This window comes from Mus caroli, chromosome 3 (genome assembly GCF_900094665.2).
Source record: "Mus caroli chromosome 3, CAROLI_EIJ_v1.1, whole genome shotgun sequence".
NCBI classification, from domain to species: domain Eukaryota; kingdom Metazoa; phylum Chordata; class Mammalia; order Rodentia; family Muridae; genus Mus; species Mus caroli.
This window is the reverse complement of record NC_034572.1, coordinates 12,180,491-12,190,525: the sequence shown is the minus strand read 5'-3', so window position 1 is coordinate 12,190,525 and position 10,035 is coordinate 12,180,491. Positions and strand designations below refer to the sequence as shown.

Genomic DNA, 10,035 nt, shown 5'->3' with positions numbered 1-10,035 from the left:
GTTGCAGTTCCCTTTAGCTCCTTGGGTAATTTCTCTAGCTCCTCCATTGGGGACCGTGTGATCCATCCAATAGCTGACTGTGATCATTTTTTTTATGTACTAAAGAAATACTAAATTTCCACATGACAATAATGTTATTGTATGTTGGGTATATTGCAGGAGCTAATAAACTTCTCTGAAAGGACCTAATGAAAACTAGAAAAATTAAACAAGGAGTTACATAGAATGGTAAATCCCGAGTTGTAATGGGCTATTAGAAAGTAGAACCATATTTCAAAAAAAATGTGAGAAATACACAATTTGAAATGAAAGATTTAGAGAATATTCATTGAGAAAGTGATTTTGAATCTGAGACCAATGGTACAGCAGTTAGAGTGAGCCTAAGAGATAGAGAAATGTGTCCAACCACAGGGTAACATGTCCAGGCAGCAGCTGAGAGATAAGGATCCCAGTGAAGAGTTTGTTATTTGTTCTGAGACAATGGTACATCATCTTAGTGGTTTCACTAAGGGACAAGCATAAGCCATTTTACAGTTTTGAAAACTAAATGACTGAACAATTTTTTAAAAATGTTCAAAAGAAGAAAAAATACTGAGTACAGATTTTCCAGGGAATAACAGAGAGACAGAAAGAAAAATGAAGAATGAAGTGTACATTGGAACTCAGCTTACCAGAAAGATAGCAGGATTTCTAGGCCAGACTAATATCCATTTGAATTGGTGCTGATGTAATTGAAGAAAAACCTGTCTGACCAGTTTATAATTTTCATCAGCCATAAACAACTCAGATGTAGCCACAAGGGAGGCAGATGAGTGAATTTATCTTGGTTTTAGGTTTGTCAAGAAATATTGTGGATAAAAAATATAATGAGTGAAAACAGAGGGAAGCAATTAAGGGGTTTGTTTAGTTGGTTTCTTTTTTCTTTTTTCTTTTTTCTTTTTTCTTTCTTTCTTTCTTTCTTTCTTTCTTTATTCATTTATTTTTCAGGAAAGTGATTATAATAATCCACAACTAAATTCTCCCTAAAGAAATAGCAAGTAAAGCTAAAAGAAAATTGGGGAATAAAAACTTGAGTTGGATACTACCAGGGTAGATATCAATGATAAATAGAGAGAAGGGGGTGGAAGGAAACTAGTCATTTTCTTTTATTTCTTAAAAATCAAACTGGCCCTTGACTATGGAAAGACACATATTGTGACTCTGTAGAAAGATGGTTGAGATAGGTTGCAGAGAACAGTAACTCACACAAAGTTCAGCCAGTAGGGAAGTAACCATTGTGATTTTGTCTATGGCCCAGAACTTATAAAAAATAATGAATTAGCTACCAAGTGAGTAGGAGATGAAGCAATAGTAGGAGTAATAGGAAGAAATAAGTGCTTTTACCAGAGGGAAAAAGAAAAATGTAATAGAATAGAATCAGATGATTTATTTTCTTATCAGGTAGTCTAAAAATGATGATCTAGACACTAGATTCTAGGAACTGCAGAGACAGCTTGCTAGTTAAAAACACTTGTTGCTCATCCAAAAGATCAAAATTGTTTCTAGCACCTATGTACAATGATTCACAAACATCTATAACTGTACCTCCAAATATCTGATGTCATCTTCTGATGCACTTACATATGTGTATGCACAGGCACACACACACACACACAGACACAGACAGACAGAGAGACAGACAGACAAAGAGAGAGAGAGAGAGAGAGAGAGAGAGAGAGAGAGAGAGAGAGGAGAGAAATTAGGTAAATAAATAAATGCAAAAGTTGGGACAGAGTACTTCCAGCCACCATCTGCATCCAGAAGTTGGGGCTATTCCTCAGCCCTCTGTTCACACCAAAACACTGGAAAAGCATAATTTGCATTTAAAATCACAGCTCATGATGCTGATAGAGGTCTTTAAGATGGACATAAATAAGTCCCTTAAAGAAATACAGGAGAACAAAGGTAAACAGGAAGAAGCCCTTAGGAGAGAACACAAAATTCCCTTAAAGAATTACAGGAAAACACAACCAAACAGGTGAAGGAACTGAACCAAACCACTCAGGATCTAAAAATGGAAGCAGAAATAAAAAGGAAATCACAAACAGAGACAACTCTGGAGATAGAAAATCTAGAAAAAAGATCAGGAGTCATAAATGCAAGCATCACCAACGGAATACAAGGGATAGAAGAAACCATTTCAGGTGCAGAAGATACCATAGAAAACATTGACAAAACAGTCAAGCAAAATGAAAAACACAAAAAGCTCCTAACCCAAAACATCCAGGAAATCCAGGACACAGTAACAAAGCCAAAACTAATGATAAAATGTATTGAAGAGAGTGAAGATTCACAACTTAAAGGACCAGTAAATGCCTTCAACAAAATTATAAAAGAAAACTTCCCTAATCTAAAGAAAAAGATGCCCATCAATATATATGAAGCCTACAGAATTTCAAATACATTGGACCAGAAAAGAAATTCCTCTCATCACATAATAATCAAAACACCAAAAGCACAAAACAAAGAAAAATATTAAAAGCAGTAAGGAAAAAAGGTCACATAACATATAAAGTCAGATCTATCAGATTACACCAGACTTCTCACCAGACTTCTCACCAGAGACTACAAAAACCAGAATAACCTGGGCAGATGTTATACTGACCCTAAGAGAACACAAATGCCAGGCCAGGCTGGCACAAACAGCAAAACTCTCAATTACCACAGAGAAAAATGAAGGTATTCCATGACAAAAACAAATCTTACACAATATCTTTCCAAAAATCTAGCCTTTCAAAGGATAGTCAATACAAAACTCCAAAAATGAAGGGAAACTACACCATAGAAATAGCAGAAAAATGATCTTTTAACAAACCAAAAAAGAGATAGCCACATAAACATAATTCCACCTTTAACAACAAAAATAATAGGAAGCACCTTAATATTTCTTAATATCAGTGAAAACAATTTCCCAATAAAAAGATCTGGCTAACAGACTGGCTACATAAACAGGACCCAAATTTTGCTGAATACTGAAAACACACCTCAGTGACAAAGACAGACACTACTTCTGGCAAACAATTTTTCAAGCAAATGATCACAAAGAAATAAGCTGGAGTAGCAATGCTAATATCGAATAAAATCTGTCAACCTCAAGTTTTCAAAAGAGATAAGGAGGGACACTTTATACTCATCAAAGGTAAAATCTTCAAAGATGAACTCTGAATTCTGAACATCTATGCTCCAAAAGCAAGGACACACACATTCATAAAAGAAACTGCTAAAGCTCATAGCTCACATTGCACCTCACACAATAATAGACTTCACCACCCCACTCTAACCAATGGACAGATCATGGAAAAAGAAACTAAACAGAGATACAGTGAAAATAACATAAGTTATGAACCAAAGGGATTTAACAAATATCTATACAATATTTTATCCTAAAACAAAAAAATATACATTCTTCTCAGCACCTCATGGTATAGTCTCCAAAACTGACCATATAATTGGTAACAAAACAGGCCTATACAAAATATGCAGATACAAAAATATTGAAATAATCCCATGCATCTTATCAGAATTATGGACTAAGGCTTGTCTTCAATAACAACAAAAATAATAGAAAACCAACATACATGTGGAAGCTTAAGAAGATTCTATTCAATTATAATTTTGTCAAGGAAGAAATAAATAAAGAAATTAAAGACTTTTTAGAATTTAATGAAAATGAAGGCACAACATAAACAAACTTATGGGACACAATTAAAACTCATAGCTTGGAGTACCTCCAAAAAGAAACTGGAGAGGTTATACACTAGCAGCTTGACATCACAACTGAAAGCTCTAGAACAAAAAAAAAAAGCAAATAGACCCAAGAGGAGTAGAGGGCAGGAAATAATAAAAATCTGGGTTGAAAACAACCAAGTAGAAAGAAAAAGAACTATTCAAAGAATCAAAAAAAAGATGAGATGGTTTATTTTTATTTTTCATTAGATATTATCTTCATTTACATTTCAAATGCTATCCCGAAAATCCCCTATACCCTCCCCCGGCCCTGCTCCCCAAATCAAACACTCCTGCTTCCTGGCCCTGGCATTCTCCTGTATTGGGGCATATAATCTTCATAACACCAAGCGCCTCTCCTCCCAGTGATGGTCGATTAGGCCATCCTCTGCTACATATGCAACTAGAGACCCAGATCTGGGGGGGGCAGAATTGTTCATATTGTTGTTCCTCTTATAGGGTTGCAGATCCCTTTAGATCCTAGGATACTCTCTCTAGTTGCTTCATTAGGGGCCCTGTGTTCCATCCAGTAGATGACCATGAGCATCCACAAATGCATTTTCCAGGCACTGGAATAGCTACACAAGAGAGAGCTATGTTAGGGTCCTGTTAGCAAAATCTTTCTGGCATATGCAATAGTGTCTGGGTTTGGTGGTTGTATATGGGATGGTTCGCAGGGTGGAGCAGTATCTGGATGGTTCTTCCTTCCCTCTCAGCTCCAAACTTTGTCTCTGTAACTCTTTCCAGGGTTATTTTGTTCCCCATTCTAAGAAGGAATGAAGTATCCACACTTTGGTCTTCCTTATTCTTGAATTTCATGTGTTTTGCAAATCCTATCTTGGGTATTCTAAGTTTCTGGGCTAATATTCACTTATCAGTGAGTGCATATCATGTGTGTTCTTTTGTGACTGGGTTACCTCACTAAGGATGATATCCTCCAGACCCATCCATTTGACTAAGAATTTCACAAATTCATTGTTTTTAATTGCTGAGTAGTACTCCATTGTGCAAATGTACCACATTTTCTGTATCCATTCCTCTGTTGAGGGATATCTAGGTTCTTATCAGCTTAAGGCTTCTATGAACATAGTGGAGCACATGCTCTTATGACAAGTTGGAACATATTCTGGGTTATGCCCATGAGAGATATTGCTGGATATTCCGGTAGTACTATGCCCAACTTTCTGAGGAAACTCCAGCCTGATTTCCAGAGTGGTTATACCAGCTTGCAATCTCACCAGAAATGGTGTAGTGTTTCTCTTTCTCCACATCCTCACCATCATCTGCTTTTACAAGTGTTTTTGATCTTAGCCATTCTAACTGATGTGAGCTAGAATCTCAGGGTTGTTTGATTTGTATTTCTCTGATGATTAAGGATGTTGAACATTGTTTCAGGGGCTTCTCAGCCATTCAGTATTCCTCAGTTGAGAATTCCTTGTTTAGCAATGTACTCCATTTTTAAAGAGGGTTATTTGATTTTCTGGAGTCCATCTCCTTGAGATCTTTATATATATTGGATATTGGTCCCCTATCTGATTTAGGATTGGTAAAGATGTTTTTCCAATCTGATGGTGGCCTTTTTTGTCTTATTGAAAGTGTCTTTTGCCTTACAGAATCTTTGCAATTTTATGAGGTTCCATTTGTCAATTCTTGATCTTAGAGCACACGCCATTACTGTTCTGTTCAGGAATTTTTCCCCTGTGCCAATATCTTCAAGGCTTTCTCCCCACTTTCTCCTCTATAAGTTCCAGTGTCTCTGGGTTTGTGTGGATTTCCTCGATCCCTGTAGACTTGGCCTTAGTACAAGGAGATAAGAATAGATCAATTTTCATTCTTCTACATGATAACTTCCAGTTGTGCCAGCACCATTTGTTGAAACTGCTATCTTTTTTTCCACTGGATGGTTTTAACTCCCTTGTCAAAGATCAAGTGACCATAGGTGTGTGGGTTCATTTCTTGGTCTTTAATTCTATGACGTTGATCTACCTGTCTGTTTCTGTACCAGTACCATGGAGGTTTTATCACAATTACTCTTTAGTACACCTTGAGGTCAGGCATGGTGATTCCACCAGAGGTTCTTTTATTGTTGAGAATAGTTTTTGCTATCCTAGATTTTTTGTTATTCCAGATGAATTTTCAAATTATGCTTTCTAACTTGATGAAGAATTGATTTGGAATTTTGATGGGAATTGCATTGAATCTGTAGATTGCTTTNAGCAAGATAGCCATTTTTAGTACATTAATCCTGCCAATCCATGAGCATGGGAGATCTTTCCATCTTCTAAGATCTTCTTTAATTTCTTTCTTCAGAGACTTGAAGATTTTATCATACAGATCTTTCACTTCCTTAGTTAGAGTCACACCAAGGTATTTTATATTATTTGTGACTATTGTGAAGGGTGTTGTTTCCCTAATTTTTTCTTAGCCTGTTTATCCTTTGTGTAGAGAAAGGCCACTGATTTCTTTGAGTTAATTTTATATCCAGCTACTTCACTGAAGTTATTTATTAGGTTTAGGAGTTCATTGATCAAATTTTTAGGGTTACTTATATATGCTATCATATCATCTGAAAATCTTGATATTTTGACTTCTTCCTTTCAAATTTGTATCCCATTGACCTCCTTTTGTTGTCAAATTGCTCTGGCTAGGACTTCAAGTACTATATTGAACAGGTAGGGAGAAAGTTGGCAGCCTTTTCTAGTGTCTGATTTTAGTGGGATTGCTTCCAGCTTCTCTCCATTTAGTTTGATGTTGGCTACTGGTTTGCTGTATATTGATTTTATAATGTTCAGGTATGGGCCTTGAATTCCAGGTCTTTCCAAGACTTTCGTCTTGAATGGGTGTTGGATTTTGTCAAATGCTTTCTCAGCATCTAATGAGGACCATGTGGTTTTTGTCTTTGAGTTTGTTTATATAGTGGGTTCGTTGATGGATTTCCATATATTGAACCATCCCTGCACATCTGAGAAGAAGCCTACTTGATCATGATGGATGATCATTTTGATGTGTTCTTGGATTTGCTTAGCATGAATTTTATTAAGTATTTTTGTATTGATATTCATAAGGGAATTTGGTCTGAAGTTCTCTTTCTTTATTGGGTCTTTATGTGGTTTACATGTCAGAATAATTGTGGCTTCATAGAGTGAATTGTGTAGAGTACCTTCTTGCAGGAAATTAGAGGCTTGTGAGAACTATTCCTTTGTCTTACCCTTTTGTTCCAAGAGCTGTGACTCTTGGGAAGAGATCTTCTCTCCCTAAGAGCCACACTCAAGTTCTGCTGCATGCCTCACTGGATTGTCAGCTTTTCACAGAACCAGCCTGACCTGACTTGGTTAAGAGAAGTAACTACTGAGAGACCTGGAAGGCATGCAGAAGCTTTGTTTCCCTGCCTGCACTCACATCCCTTGCTGGGGCCTTCCCACCTGGATAGAGGTCTCCATGGAAATTCTTTGGTACCCAGGTCCACAACTTGTGTTTCTATTTTGTGGAATAGTTTGAGGAGAATTGGAATTAGATCTTCTTTGAAGGTCTGATAGAACTCTGCACTAAACCTATCTTGTCTGGGCTTTTTTTTTTTTTTTTTTTTGGTTGGGAGACTATTAATGATTGCTTCTATTCCTTTAGGGGACATGGGACTATTTAGATCATTAATCTGATCTTGATGTAACTTTGATACCTGGTAGTATCTGTCTAGAAATTTGTCCATTTCATCCAGATTTTCCAGTTTTGTTGAGTATAGCTTTTTGTAGTAGGATCTGATGATGTTTTGGATTTCCTCAGGTTCTGTTCTTATGTCTCCATTTTCATTTCTGATTTTTGTTAATTAGGATACTGTCCCTGTGCTCTCTAGTTAGTCTGGCTAAGGTTCTACTCCTCTTGGGTGAATTTGCTTCCTTTTGTTCTAGAGATTTTAGGTGTGCTGTCAAGCTGCTAGGGTATGGTCTCTCTAGTTTCTTTTTGGAGGCACTCAGAGCTATGAGTTTTCCTCTTAGGAATGCTTTCATTATGTCCCATAAGTTTGGGTATGTTGTGGCTTCAATTTCATTAAAGTCAATGAAGTCTTTAATTTCTTTATTTATTTCTTCCTTGACCAAGTTATCATTGAGTAGAGTGTTCTTCAGCTTCTACATGAATGTTGGCTTTCTATAATTCATGTTGTTATCGAAGACCAGCCTTAGTCTATGGTGATCTGATAGGATTCATAGGATAATTTCAATATTTTTGTATCTGTTGAGGACTGTTTTGTGACCAATTATATGGTCAGTTTTAGAAAAGGTACCATGAGATGCTGAGAAGAACTTATATTTTGTTTTAGGATAAAATATTATGCAGATATCTGTTAAATCCATTTGTTTCATAACTTCTGTTAGTTTTACTGTGTCTGTTTTGTTTCTGTTTCCAGGGTCTATCCGTTGGTGAGAGTGGGGTGTTAAAGTCTCCTACTATTATTGTGTGAGTTGCAATGTGTGCTTTGAGCTTTACTATAGTTTCTTTAATGAATTTGGATACACTTTCATTTGGACCATAAATATTCAGAAACGAGAGTTCATCTTTGAAGATACCTTTAATGAGTATGAAGTGTCTTTCCTTGTCTTTTTGATAACTTTGGTTTGGAAATTGAATTTATTCAATATTAGTATGGCAACTCCAGCTTTTTTCTTTGTAAAGTTTGCTTGGAAATTTGTTTTCCAGCCTTTTACTCTGAGGTAGTGTGTGTCTTTTTCCCTGAGGTAGGTTTCCTGAGAGCAGAAACATGTTGGATCCTGTTTATGTAGCCAGTCTCTTAGTCTATGCCTTTTTTTAATTAATTAATTTATTTTATTTTATTTATTTATTTATTTATTTATTTATTTATTTATTTATTTTTGGTTTTTCGAGACAGGGTTTCTCTGTGTAGCCTTGGCTGTCCTGGAACTCACTCTGTAGACCAGGCTAGCCTCGAACTCAGAAATCCGCCTGCCTCTGCCTCCCGAGTGCTGGGATTAAAGGCGTGCGCCACCATGCCCGGCTTAAGGGACTGGACTCTGCATGGGCCGGGAATCGAACCCGGGCCTCCCGCGTGGCAGGCGAGAATTCTACCACTGAACCACCCATGCCTTAGTCTATGCCTTTTTATTTAGGAATTGAGTCCATTGATATTAAGAGATAGTAAGGAAAAATAATTGTTGCTTCTTGTTATTTTTGTTGTTAGAGTTGGGATTCTGTTCTTGAGGCTTTCTTCTTTTCTTTTTATTGAGGGATAATTTTCTTGCTTTTCTAAGGCATAATTTCTGTCCTTGTGTTTGTGTTTTCCCATTATTATCCTTTGAAGGGCTGGATTCATGGAAAGATATAGTGTGAATTTGATTTTTTTCATGGATTACTTTGGTTTCTCCATCTATGGTAATTGAGAGTTTTGCTGGGTATAGTAGTCTGGGCTGGACTTTGTGTACTCTTAGGGTCTGTATAACATCTGTTCTGGATCTTCTGGCTCTCATAGTTTCTGGTGAGAAGTCTGGTGTAATTTTAATAATCTGCCTTTATATGTTACTTGACCTTTTCCCCTTGCTGCTTTTAGTATTCTCTTTATTTAAATTACTTGTTGTTCTAATAATTATGTGTCAGGAGGAATTTCTTTTCTGGTCCAGTCCATTTGGAGTCCTGTAGGCTTCTTGTATGTTCATGGGCATCTCTTTCTTTAGGTTAGGGAAGTTGTCTTCTAAAATTTTGTTGAAGATATTTACTGGCCCTTTAAGTTGAAAAATCTTCATTCTCTTCTATACCTATTATCCTTAGGTTTGACCCTATTGTGTCCTGGGTTTCCTCGATGTTCTTGAGTTAGGACCTTTTTGCAGTTTTCATTTTCTTTGATTGTTGTGTCTGTGTTTTCTATGGAATCTTCTGCACCTGAGATTCTCTCTTCCATCTGTTGTATTCTGTTGCTGATGCTCACATCTATGATTCCTGATTTCTTTCCTAGGGTTTCTATCTCCAGAGTTGTCTCCCTTTTGGGTTTTCTTTGTTGTTTCTACTTCCATTTTTACATTTTGGGTGGTTTTGTTCAATTCTATCACCTGTTTGGTTGTGTTTTCCTGCAATTCATTAAGGGTTTTTTGTGCTTCCTCCTTAAGTACTTCTACCTGTCTAGCACTATTCTCCTGTATTTCTTTAAGTGAGTTGTTAATGCCTCTCTCTCTCTCTCTCTCTCTCTCTCTCTCTCTCTCTCTGATATTTTCTTTATATACATTTCAAATACTATCCTGAAAGTTTCCTGTACCCTCCCTCCACCCT

At 36.7% G+C, this 10,035-nt stretch overlaps 1 non-coding gene across 1 annotated transcript; it reads right to left on the bottom strand.

Annotated features, from left to right (window-relative positions):
- Positions 1 to 8,790: 8,790 nt before the first annotated feature.
- Trnag-gcc lies at positions 8,791 to 8,861 on the bottom strand. Its single transcript has one exon. It is a non-coding gene; the product is annotated as a tRNA-Gly (tRNA).
- Between the last annotated feature and the right edge of the window lie 1,174 nt (positions 8,862 to 10,035).